At 45.3% G+C, this 13,930-nt stretch overlaps 1 long non-coding RNA gene across 1 annotated transcript in view; it reads left to right on the forward strand.

Moving 5' to 3' along the window:
* Window positions 1-3,818: 3,818 nt before the first annotated feature.
* The window catches only part of LOC143805606 (uncharacterized), a 78,571-nt gene continuing 68,459 nt past the window's right edge, over window positions 3,819-13,930 (forward strand). The window contains exon 1 of the long non-coding RNA XR_013221286.1: window positions 3,819-4,417. This is a non-coding gene — a long non-coding RNA (uncharacterized LOC143805606). The remainder of the gene's footprint in view (window positions 4,418-13,930) is intronic.

The raw sequence follows: 13,930 nt of genomic DNA on the forward strand, positions 1-13,930 counted from the left end.
ATCTATAGTACAGCGCGTGGAGGTGGAACGATCCAAAGGTGCTAGCCTCGGAGGGAGGGGTGGTGGCGAACATATGAAGACCCCAAAAGCATCAATACAATCGGCTCTATGGAAGAAAAGGGAGGAAATTAGAATTGGGGCTTGAACAGCAAATAAATGCATACATAACCATAGGGAAAATATATTGGACAAGGTGGTACAACCGTGAACTGATTAATATAGCAGAGAATGCAGGAACACCCATCATATTGAGGCTTATAATATGACATCACATAGCATAACACGGAGGTATTAGTAAATGAAAAAGAAAATCAACCAACAATACCCAGGACCCATGTCATGTTGTCTAAGCCTCCATAATGGAGAGCAGGGAGGGCACATGGGAGGTCACTAATTCAGTGTCCAGTGACCGGGCTGGATTATATGAAAGATGCCAGATCATAGTCTCTGTTGAGGCCTCTGGGATGGAGGGTTTCCAAGGTGTGTATCCAGAAGGCCTCGCGACGTTTTAATATGGCAATCCTATTACCCCCACGTCTGGGTGCTGGTATGTGTTCGATCACCTGAAATTTAAGCTGGGTGAGATTGTGGCCCTGAGTTATAAAATGTAGAGGAATTGGCAAGAGTAGATTTTTGCACCGTATGGTGGATTTGTGCTTAGAAATTCTATCGCGGATGGGCTGTGTGGTTTCCCCTACGTACATCAGGCCACAGGGGCATTTTATGAGGTATACGACCCAGGAGGTTTCACAGGTGAAGAAGTCAGGAATCTTGAAAGTCTTACCCGAGTGGGGATGATGGAAGGATGTACCCTTAAGGACATTATTACACTGGGAACAATGGAGGCAAGGAAAGGTCCCTGTTTTGGGATTTTGGAGAAATCGTTGGCGAGGTGTCGATTTGTTTGTACCAATGTCCGCTTTTACCAGCGAGTCTTTCAGGTTGGGGGCCCGTCTAAAACAAGGCAGAAAGGGTTCTTGGAATTCAGGAATATCCGGATGTGCCCTGGCCAATAAAGGCCAGTGTCGACGTATTGTTTTATGTATAATGTAGGCAAACGGATGAAAAGAGTGTATGAATGGAACACGGGCCGAGGATCTGTTGGGTCTGGGCGTAGAAGGTCTTTGTGCATTGTTGAGAACCCCCGTTGGATAACCACGGTTTAAGAATTTAGAGGTCATCTCTTTCAGCCTTTGGGAGCGGAGGTCTATGTCTGAGACGATGTTAGAAACCCGGTGGAACTGGGATTTTGGTATGGATCGTTTAGTAGAGGAGGGGTGGAGGCTTGTGTAGTATAGTAGACTATTGCGGTCTGTGCTCTTTGTGTATAGGTCAGTGGAGAGTGAGCCGTCCGAATTCAGTATGACCATGGTGTCCAAGAAATTGATCCTATGTGGATCATGCGATATTGTAAAAGAGATACCTGGCCATGATGTATTAAGCCATTCAAAGAAAGAGGCAAGGGACTCCAACGAGCCCCCCCAGATGCAGAAGACATCATCTATATAACGTCTCCAAAGGAGGACGTTGGCGAGGTAGAGTGGGTTATTGTAGATAAGGCTCTCCTCGAATTTCTGTCCTTTCATCACATGACCTGGGATTACATAAAAAAAGTCTTTTTAGACCCCACAGGCGTCTCATGCTATCGAGACCTTTGTTGGATTTGTCCAAGATGCATTTCATACACTGCGGGATGATATTAATAGGGGTAGGCTGTTTTATCCCCCTAATCTTACTATAACTGAGCGCCAGGCCCTCCGGGGCCTACAGGAAGACAACAGCCTGATAATCAAACCCGCCGATAAAGGCGGGGCCCTCGTTGTAATGAATAGGACGGACTACCTAAGTGAGATCTTACGCCAATTGGGCGATACTACTATCTACCAAAGATTACAGAGGGATCCCACGGCCAACATACGTCAAAAAATCAAGGACACTCTCCAAAAATACACCCAATTGGGAATCTTAGACGCTAAAACCTGCGATTTCCTTACCAATTCTAACCCGGTAATCCCGGTCTTTTATACCCTTCCTAAGGTACACAAGAATTTGGAGAAACCTCCTGGAAGACCAATCGTGGCTTCCACGGATTCAATACTCTCTCCCATCGCCATATACCTAGAAAAAATCCTCACCCCGCTGATACAAAAATCCAAGTCCTTCATACTGGATACAGGGGCCTTTCTCAAGGTACTCAAGGGCTTAGGTAATATTCCTCCAAACGCGGTCCTGGTCACTTTAGATGTAAAAGATTTATATACATCCATCCCACATATTGAAGGCATTAATTCTGTTCACAGGCTGCTTACACATTCCAGGATGCATGAGGACCAGATTAACCTATGTGTGGAACTACTAACTATTATTCTAACCATGAACCATTTTATGTTCCAGGATGACTTTTACCTCCAGATCCGCGGCACCGCAATGGGCTCCAACGTAGCGCCCCCCTATGCAAATTGCTATATGGCTGAATTCGAGGAGAGCCTTATCTACAATAACCCACTCTACCTCGCCAACGTCCTCCTTTGGAGACGTTATATAGATGATGTCTTCTGCATCTGGGGGGGCTCGTTGGAGTCCCTTGCCTCTTTCTTTGAATGGCTTAATACATCATGGCCAGGTATCTCTTTTACAATATCGCATGATCCACATAGGATCAATTTCTTGGACACCATGGTCATACTGAATTCGGACGGCTCACTCTCCACTGACCTATACACAAAGAGCACAGACCGCAATAGTCTACTATACTACACAAGCCTCCACCCCTCCTCTACTAAACGATCCATACCAAAATCCCAGTTCCACCGGGTTTCTAACATCGTCTCAGACATAGACCTCCGCTCCCAAAGGCTGAAAGAGATGACCTCTAAATTCTTAAACCGTGGTTATCCAACGGGGGTTCTCAACAATGCACAAAGACCTTCTACGCCCAGACCCAACAGATCCTCGGCCCGTGTTCCATTCATACACTCTTTTCATCCGTTTGCCTACATTATACATAAAACAATACGTCGACACTGGCCTTTATTGGCCAGGGCACATCCGGATATTCCTGAATTCCAAGAACCCTTTCTGCCTTGTTTTAGACGGGCCCCCAACCTGAAAGACTCGCTGGTAAAAGCGGACATTGGTACAAACAAATCGACACCTCGCCAACGATTTCTCCAAAATCCCAAAACAGGGACCTTTCCTTGCCTCCATTGTTCCCAGTGTAATAATGTCCTTAAGGGTACATCCTTCCATCATCCCCACTCGGGTAAGACTTTCAAGATTCCTGACTTCTTCACCTGTGAAACCTCCTGGGTCGTATACCTCATAAAATGCCCCTGTGGCCTGATGTACGTAGGGGAAACCACACAGCCCATCCGCGATAGAATTTCTAAGCACAAATCCACCATACGGTGCAAAAATCTACTCTTGCCAATTCCTCTACATTTTATAACTCAGGGCCACAATCTCACCCAGCTTAAATTTCAGGTGATCGAACACATACCAGCACCCAGACGTGGGGGTAATAGGATTGCCATATTAAAACATCGCGAGGCCTTCTGGATACACACCTTGGAAACCCTCCATCCCAGAGGCCTCAACAGAGACTATGATCTGGCATCCTTCATATAATCCAGCCCGGTCACTGGACACTGAATTAGTGACCTCCCATGTGCCCTCCCTGCTCTCCATTATGGAGGCTTAGACAACATGACATGGGTCCTGGGTATTGTTGGTTGATTTTCTTTTTCATTTACTAATACCTCCGTGTTATGCTATGTGATGTCATATTATAAGCCTCAATATGATGGGTGTTCCTGCATTCTCTGCTATATTAATCAGTTCACGGTTGTACCACCTTGTCCAATATATTTTCCCTATGGTTATGTATGCATTTATTTGCTGTTCAAGCCCCAATTCTAATTTCCTCCCTTTTCTTCCATAGAGCCGATTGTATTGATGCTTTTGGGGTCTTCATATGTTCGCCACCACCCCTCCCTCCGAGGCTAGCACCTTTGGATCGTTCCACCTCCACGCGCTGTACTATAGATTCACCATCTGACAGCCGTACTGCTGTTAAAATCATCACAGCACTGGGACGTCACAAGCACTTCTCTTCCAGCCTTCCTGCTGTTAAAATCTCCACAGCTCTGGGACGTCACAAGCACCTCCCTCCCCCAGGAACCTCTCAGCACATACCATCCCCCTACACTGTGACACGCAGACTGCAGCACAGCTGACACGCACAGCCATCTTACTTCCGGCCACTTCATCTCTGGCTTCTCTGTGCGCCCCTCGGTTGCCAAGCGACGGAGTCCCGGCACCGCCCCCTGTCCATTTAAGGCGCGCACTTTCACTACACACCAGACAAGCGGGGATTCCGTGTCTGGACACAAGCACAGCACCTATCAGCGTGAATAAGGTAATACCATAGTCCCTGGCATGTCTCCATTTATAGTATGCCACTGGCAGCATCCTCTGCGCATGTATACCTAATGGTATACTATAGTTATGTTTATCTTCCTTCATCCACAGTCCATTCTGGGTGCCTAAACCTATCTGCGCAAATACCAGGTATGCTACTTCTCCCCCTCCCCTCTCCACAATACGTTCACACGTACCTATGCCATTGTAATCTCCTCTATATTACTACAGACGCAGACCATGCTGTGCCTTATATGACACTACAGTCATTTACTTTTTTCATCATAGTACGGTATGTTCCACCCTCATTCTCCTGTATCTTACACCCCTATGCTAGATATCCGGCGGTCTCACTCAGCCTGACACTTGCTTGTCTATCTCAGTTTTTTATCTAGATGACCTAAATACCTCTTGTCATGGATGTGACATCTTGCATTGTATAATTTTGTGGTTCTCTGAATTATGTACATATTTTCTTTGCACATTATGTTTTCTTTTGTTTCTTTTTGTATATATTTGTAAATAGTATTTTGTTTATGTTCACGTTTTGTAGTAACTGATGAAGGTCCAGATATAGGACCGAAACGTTTTGGCTACTACGATTAAAATCTCACAAGCATTAAGTTGAGTGCCAGGTTCTTTCTTTTAGTATCACATGGTGTGGGAACCTACCTGGGCACCACCAGTAGTAGTGCACACGGCTTTATCTTTGACAATATGTGGGAAAACCTGATTGGATTGTTAATTTAATGATGTCACAACAGAAAGGTTTACAGACCTTGCACTCTTTTTTCAACTCACTTTAACCTCAGTCCCCTGATGAAACCAGTTATGATGAATCATGTCAGGGAGGCTATGAACAAATTTTAATCAGCTCTAGTAGTCATGCAACTGACATATGTAATTATTTTGGGAAAACTATCCTAGTTACTAGACTGCAGCCACTAATGTTGGTAGGAGTTATCTTTAGGAGAGTGATATCCCATAGAGGAGTCACAATGAAATGCTACACAGCATTACCACTTGAGTTATTTTAACCCCATCACAACATGTACCGTACATAAAATGTTCTGCGGGAGCTGCATTCCCATGAACAGCAGTATATGTATGGCCTCATGCTGAGCGCCACAGCAATCGCAAGTGGGTGTGTTCCTGTTTCCATAATTGCAAGTGGGTGTCAGCTCTGTGTGAGAGCTGACACCCCGCAGCAACGCCCATGATCAGTGCTAGCACCGATCGCGGGCATTCAACTCCTCTGATGCCATTGTCAGTAGTGACAGTGGCATAGAGGAGCATTGTGCAGGGAATCAGTTCACTGCGCACATCCATCAGGACAACACAATGCAATCACGTTGACTTGATGGTCTCCATGGAGACCCCTGGCACTAAGATGGCTGTGGGGTCCTTCTAGGTTCTGCAGGGAAGGTGGCTTGTGAGCATCTGCTGAGAGCAGGTGCTGACATGCCTCCTTCCCTACCTGTCGGATCTTGATGTGATACTCAGCGATCTGACACTATACAGTGATGTCCCAGGGTAGGACAAAAAAAAAAAAAAAAAATTATTAAAAAGTGTAAAAATAATTTTGTAATCCCTAAATAAAGAAAAACTAAATATTTTTCCAATAAATAGATTTATTTATGTAAATAAAAAATTAAACAATAAAAGTTCACATATTTGGTGTCGCCATGTCTTTAACGACCGGCTCCATAATACTGTCTAGTACTAGTTAACCCCTTCAGTATACATCGTAAAGAAAAGAGGCAAAAAACAATGCTTTATCATCATACCACCAAGCAAAAAGCAGAATTGCTGGTTTTTGTTAATTCTGTCTCCCAAAAATCAGAACAGAAAGCGACCAAACATGTCATGTGTGCAAAAATGGTACCAATAAAAACGTCAGCTCATCCCACAAAAAACAAGCCCTCACATGACTCTGTCAGCTGAAATATGGAAAAATTACAGCTTTCAAAATATAGTGATGCAAAAACTAGTTTTCGCTATAAAAAGCGTCTTTTAGTGTGTGACAGCAACCAAACATAAAAGCACGGTATAAATTTGATATCTCTGTATTTGCACAGACCAGAAGAAAAATGTCACCTAATCACTTATACCGCATGAGGAATGGGCGTAAAAAAATAAATAAAATCAATTATTCACATGCTGTTGATTTTTTTATTCTGCCTCCCAAAGATTGCAGTAAGTTTTGGTACACATTTATCCTGCGCTCTATGCTGAATGCTTACACCGGAGTTTCCATGTAAATCTTTGAAATGTGTGATTCAGACAGAACCCCAGCATAAGATTTCTTATAATTACGCAGATAGAGGCACTGTGGACGCCATAGGACCTGTGATCCGGCGGTGTCCGTCTTTTTGGGATTGCACGATGAAAGTGTCATTGGCCACAGATTTGGGCACTTCTGAAAAGGACACTTCTGAACGGAGGCCAGAAGGTGTTAGGGCTAGCGGAACGCACTGAGTAATGAGAGATACCTGCTGCTAAGTAAAGGCGGATGGACACTGAGCTCACACGTGGGTAAACCTCACCCCGTGTGAAATGTAAGCTACCTCTGTTGCCTCACAGTCACGCTGTACACAAAACCTAATACCCTAACTATGGTTGGGCTTGCTCTGGACTCTTCTGTGCTAACCGCACACATGAAGGAACCAGATGCTAAGCCAAGGCTAATTGCCCCCACTGACGCTAGCTGCCTGCCTGAGTGTACAGCCCCAGAGCTAAACAGACTCTCCACATATGACTGAGTGGTAGAGTATCCACTGGCAACAGCCAAACATAATTGATACTAGCGCATGGCTGTGCAGCCATGCAAACCTTTTATAGTTGTAGCTTCTTTAGGACCTTCCTACTGGACCAATAGGAGCTGCAACAGGACCTGAGCATGTGACCCCCGACCTCCAATGAGAGGTCTTCCCTTGGGCATGCTCAGAAGGAGAAAAGCAGGACTTAGTCCCAGAAGTGTCTGCTTGCTGCTGACCAGTACTGGCTACAATGACTGAGCCTGGAAGGGCAGCAGTAACCAAGCACACAGTATCTGCCTGAGCCAAACGCCAGGACTGATGCCTCCACTGAGCAGGCTCCACTGCGGCTGGAGAAGAATGGGAGACCGCAGTGGAGGTGGTTTGAGATTCCCCCTGTGCAGCAGCGGGAACTCGAGACCTAACATACCCCCCTCCTTGGACCTCGCTACGCTCGAAGGCAGCAATGAGCTGCGGAGCTCGAATGTGCTCAGCAGGCTCCCAGGACCTGTCCTCTGGGCCATAACCCTTCCAATCCACCAAATAAATTTTTTTGCCACATATCACCTTACAGCCAGTGTCCAGAGTAACTCTGATGCCTCATTATAGTGAATGGTTACCTCGGGGATTTCATCTGAATCACATCACTCAGAGATTTAGATGGAAACCACAAAGTAAGTGCTCAGCGTAGAGTGCTGGAAAAATGTGATCCCATAAAGCATACAAAACCTTCAAGAAGCAAAATAAACATAAACCCTGCTGTAACTAAGTAAGAAAAAGGCAAAAGTGCATTTAAATTACACATGGTTCTTAGTAATACTATTTTTAATCAAAAATAGCATAAAAGCCATCCCACCATCGACAAGATGACCCTGATTGGGGCAGTCCTAACCTTGTCAACAGTGGTATGGCTTTTATGTTATTTTTGATCAAAAACAGTATTACTAAGAACGCTGTGTTATTTAAATGCACTTTTGCTTTTTACTTATTTAGTTACAGCAGGGTTTATGTTTATATCGCTTCTTGTAGGTTTTGGTCACTACAACGGCAGTTTCCAATTTTCACTCAGCAACGTCCACTGTTGCTTATTTCTGGAAAACACTCATGGAATCAAAATCATCATTACATCTGTATATAAATTCCCAAAGACTTATAATTTCTAAAATGAGGGGGATTCTGCTTTTCTAGCACTTAGGGGCTCTTTTTATGAAATCTAGTCTAGTCTAGGAATATGTGCACTCCAGAAGGTAAATAGCTCTCCCGCCCTCCTGAGTCTCTTCGTGTGGCTAAATAGTACTGTTCATCCATATATGGTGTATTTCTACATTCAGCAGAAATCGGGGGACACATTTTGGTGCCATTTTTACCCATTTTCCAGTATGAAAATGTAAAACTTGGGGCCAACACACAATATTAGTGGTAAAAAAAAGTAAATTATTTTTTCTTCACTGTTCAATGAAAAAAAGTCACTGCACCCATATATGAATTCATTGAGAGGTTTAATTGGTAAAATAGGGTCACTTAAGAGGGGTTCTGCCATTGTAACATGACACCCTCAAACAAGTGCAGCAAAATTGGCACTGCAATGTGGTGATATTTCCCTTCTGAGCTTTGCAATGTGTCTCAAAAGTAGTTTTTGATCAACTATGGGTTATCAGTAGTGTTGAGCGATACCTTCCGATACTCAAAGGTATCAGTATCGGATAGTATCGGCCGATATCCGAAAAATATCGGATATCGCCGATACCGATACCCGATACCAATGCAAGTCAATGGGACACAAGTATCGGAAGGTATCCTGGATGGTTCCCAGGGTCTGAAAGAGAGGAAACTCTCCTTCAGGCCCTGGGATCCATATTCATGTGTAAAATAAAGAATAAAAATAAAAAATAGGGATATACTCACCCTCTGACGCGCCCTGGTAGTACCTGGTAGGACCTGCGATGACGTCGCGGCTTGTGATTGGTCGTGTGACCGCTCATGTGACCGCTCATGCAACCAATCACAAGCCGCGACGTCATCGCAGGTCCTAAACTCCTCATTCTTAGGAACGAAGGCTGCCGGTTACATCGGTAAGGTCCAGGGTGTTGTGAATTAGACTTTTTTGGCTCCCTCTTGTGGTCACTAGTGGTATGACTCTGAGATTGTCTTTCCCTAGTTTGGCACCCACCTGGGTCGTTAGTCCAGGGGTGTTGCTATATGAACTTCCTGAATTCTTAGTCTGGTGCCTGGCATCGTTGTAATCAGTCCTTTCTGTTTGCTCCTGTCTGCTGGTCCTGGTTCATGCAAAATTAAGCTAAGTCCTGCTTCCTTGTTTTTTGGTTATTTGTATTGCTCTTATTTTTTGTCCAGCTTGTACTAAATGTGATTCCTGATTTTGCTGGAAGCTCTAGGGGGCTGGTATTCTCCCCCCGGGCCGTTAGACGGTTCGGGGGTTCTTGAATATCCAGCGTGGATATTTTTGATAGGGTTTTTGCTGACCGTATAAGTCATCTTACTATATTCTGCTATTAGTCAGTGGGCCTCTCTTTGCTAAATACCTACTTCATTCTTACGTTTGTCTTTTCTTCTTACCTCACCGTTATTATTTGTTGGGGGCTTGTATCCAACTTTTGGGGTCTTTTCTCTGGAGGCAAGAAAGGTCTATCTTTTCCCTTCTAGGGTTAGTTAGTTCTCCGGCTGGCGCGAGACGTCTAGAACCAACGTAGGCACGTTCCCCGGCTGCTGCTATTTGTGGTGCTAGGATTAGCTATACGGTCAGCCCAGTTACCACTGCCCTATGAGCTGGTTTTTTTGTGTTTGCAGACTTGGTATTTATTGCAGAGACCCTCTGCCATTGGGGTCATAACAGTATGCCAGGCCCAAGTTGAATGTTTAATGCATTGCAGAAGTGGGATAATAAGAAAGGATATTCTGAGTTTTGTTTTTTTTTTCCTCACTTTCTTCCTCCCCTTTACCTCTGAGTGGCTTAAGCTTGCTGCAGACATGAATGTCCAGACTCTGATTACAAGTGTGGATCAGCTTGCTGCTCGTGTGCAGGGCATACAAGATTTTGTTACCAGTAGTCCTATGTCTGAACCTAAAATACCTATTCCTGAACTGTTCTCTGGAGATCGATTTAAGTTTAGGAATTTCAGGAATAATTGTAAATTGTTTCTTTCTCTGAGACCCCGTTCGTCTGGAGACTCAGCTCAGCTAGTTAAAATTGTTATCTCTTTCTTGCGGGGCGACCCTCAGGATTGGGCTTTCTCGCTAACGCCAGGAGATCCGGCATTGGCGAATATTGATGCGTTTTTTCTGGCGCTCGGATTGCTTTACGAGGAACCCAATCTTGAAATTCAGGCAGAAAAAGCCTTGCTGGCTATTTCTCAGGGCCAGGATGAAGCTGAAGTGTATTGCCAAAAAATTTCGGAAATGGTCCGTGCTTACTCAGTGGAATGAGTGTGCTCTGGCCGCAAATTTCAGAAATGGCCTTTCTGAAGCCATTAAGAATGTGATGGTGGGTTTCTCCATTCCTACAAGTCTGAATGATTCCATGGCGCTGGCTATTCAAATTGACCGGCGTTTGCGGGAGCGCAAAACTGCTAATCCTCTGGTGGTGTTGTCTGAACAAACACCTGATTTAATCTGTCTGTACCTGAGCATGCCGCAATGCGTTCGTATATCAAGGAATCTCTGGAGAAGGGGCATATCCGTCCATCCTCTTCCCCTCTTGGTGCGGGATTCTTTTTTGTGGCCAAGAAGGACGGATCTTTGAGACCTTGTATTGACTATCGGCTTCTGAATAAAATCACTGTTAAATTTCAGTATCCTTTGCCTCTGTTGTCGGACTTGTTTGCCCGGATCAAAGGTGCCAAGTGGTTCACCAAGATAGATCTTCGTGGTGCGTACAACCTTGTGCGCATTAAGCAAGGAGATGAATGGAAAACTACATTTAATACACCCGAAGGTCATTTTGAGTACTTGGTGATGCCTTTTGGGCTCTCTAATGCTCCTTCAGTGTTTCAGTCCTTTATGCATGATATTTTCCGGAAGTATCTGGATAAATTTATGATTGTTTATCTGGATGATATTCTGTTTTTTTCTGATGATTGGGACTCGCATGTAGAGCTGGTCAGGATGGTGTTTCAGGTTTTGCGTGAGAATGCTTTGTTTGTTAAGGGCTCAAAGTGTCTCTTTGGAGTACAGAAGGTTCCCTTTTTGGGTTTTATTTTCTCCCCTTCTGCGGTGGAGATGGACCCAGTCAAGGTCCGAGCTATTCATGATTGGACTCAACCCACGTCAGTTAAGAGTCTTCAGAAGTTCTTGGGCTTTGCTAACTTCTACCGTCGTTTTATCGCTAATTTTTCTAGCGTTGTTAAACCTTTGACGGATATGACCAAGAAAGGTTCTGATGTTGCTAACTGGGCTCCTGCAGCCGTGGAGGCTTTCCAAGAGTTGAAGCGCCGGTTTACTTCAGCACCTGTTTTGTGCCAGCCTGATGTCTCACTTCCCTTTCAGGTTGAAGTGGATGCTTCTGAGATTGGGGCAGGGGCCGTTTTGTCGCAGAGAGGCCCTGGTTGCTCTGTAATGAGACCATGTGCTTTTTTCTCTAGGAAGTTTTCGCCTGCTGAGCGGAATTATGATATTGGCAATCGGGAGTTGCTGGCCATGAAGTGGGCATTTGAGGAGTGGCGTCATTGGCTCGAGGGTGCTAAGCATCGTGTGGTGGTCTTGACTGATCACAAAAATCTGATGTATCTCGAGTTTGCTAAACGCCTGAATCCTAGACAGGCCCGTTGGTCATTGTTTTTCTCCCGTTTTGACTTTGTGGTCTCGTATTTACCAGGTTCAAAGAATGTGAAGGCTGATGCTCTTTCAAGGAGCTTTGTGCCTGACTCTCCTGGAGTCGCAGAACCAGTTGGTATTCTTAAAGAGGGAGTAATCTTGTCAGCCATTTCTCCGGATTTGCGACGTGTGTTGCAGAGATTTCAGGCTGGTAGACCTGACTCTTGTCCACCTGACAGACTGTTCCTGTTAAATGGACCAGCAGAGTCATTTCCGAGGTTCATTCCTCGGTGTTGGCAGGGCATCCGGGAATTTTTGGCACCAGAGATTTGGTGGCTAGGTCCTTTTGGTGGCCTTCCTTGTCGCGGGATGTGCGGTCATTTGTGCAGTCCTGTGGGACTTGTGCTCGAGCTAAGCTTTGCTGTTCTCGTGCCAGCGGGTTGCTCTTGCCCTTGCCTGTCCCGAAGAGGCCTTGGACACACATTTCCATGGATTTCATTTCAGATCTTCGGGTGTCTCAGGGCATGTCTGTCATCTGGGTGGTATGTGATCGCTTTTCCAAGATGGTCCATTTGGTATCTTTGCCTAAGCTGCCTTCCTCTTCCGATCTGGTTCCTTTGTTCTTTCAGAATGTGGTTCGTTTACACGGCATTCCTGAGAATATCGTGTCTGACAGAGGATCCCAGTTTGTTTCTAGGTTCTGGCGATCCTTTTGTGCTAAGATGGGCATTGATTTGTCGTTTTCGTCTGCCTTTCATCCTCAGACTAATGGACAAACGGAGCGAACTAATCAAACTTTGGAGGCTTATTTGAGGTGTTTTGTTTCTGCGGATCAGGATGATTGGGTGACCTTCTTGCCGTTGGCTGAGTTTGCCCTTAATAATCGGGCTAGTTCCGCTACTTTGGTCTCGCCATTTTTCTGCAACTCTGGTTTCCATCCTCGTTTTTCCTCGGGACATGTGGAGCCTTCTGACTGTCCTGGGGTAGATTCTGTGGTGGATAGGTTGCAGCAGATTTGGAATCATGTGGTGGACAACTTAAAGTTGTCACAGGAGAAGGCTCAGCATTTTGCCAACCGCCGCCGCGGTGTGGGTCCCCGACTTCGTGTTGGGGATTTGGTATGGCTGTCTTCTCGATTTGTTCCTATGAAGGTCTCCTCTCCTAAATTTAAGCCTCGCTTCATCGGTCCTTACAAGATATTGGAAATCCTTAATAATGTGTCCTTTTGCTTGGATCTTCCGGTGTCGTTTGCCATTCACAACGTGTTCCATAGGTCTTTGTTACGGCGGTACGTTGTACCTGTGGTTCCTTCTGTTGAGCCTCCTGCTCCGGTGTTGGTTGAGGGCGAGTTGGAGTACGTGGTGGAGAAAATCTTGGATTCTCATCTCTCCAGACGGAGGCTTCAGTATCTGGTCAAGTGGAAGGGCTATGGTCAGGAGGATAATTCCTGGGTGGTTGCCTCTGATGTGCATGCGGCCGATTTAGTTCGTGCCTTTCACGCTGCTCATCCTGATCGCCCTGGTGGTCTTGGTGAGGGTTCGGTGACCCCTCCTTAAAGGGGGGGTACTGTTGTGAATTAGACTTTTTTGGCTCCCTCTTGTGGTCACTAGTGGTATGACTCTGAGATTGTCTTTCCCTAGTTTGGCACCCACCTGGGTCGTTAGTCCAGGGGTGTTGCTATATGAACTTCCTGAATTCTTAGTCTGGTGCCTGGCATCGTTGTAATCAGTCCTTTCTGTTTGCTCCTGTCTGCTGGTCCTGGTTCATGCAAAATTAAGCTAAGTCCTGCTTCCTTGTTTTTTGGTTATTTGTATTGCTCTTATTTTTTGTCCAGCTTGTACTAAATGTGATTCCTGATTTTGCTGGAAGCTCTAGGGGGCTGGTATTCTCCCCCCGGGCCGTTAGATGGTTCGGGGGTTCTTGAATATCCAGCGTGGATATTTTTGATAGGGTTTTTGCTGACCGTATAAGTCATCTTACTATATTCT

The sequence above is a fragment of the Ranitomeya variabilis genome, chromosome 2, assembly GCF_051348905.1.
Source record: "Ranitomeya variabilis isolate aRanVar5 chromosome 2, aRanVar5.hap1, whole genome shotgun sequence".
NCBI lineage: Eukaryota > Metazoa > Chordata > Amphibia > Anura > Dendrobatidae > Ranitomeya > Ranitomeya variabilis.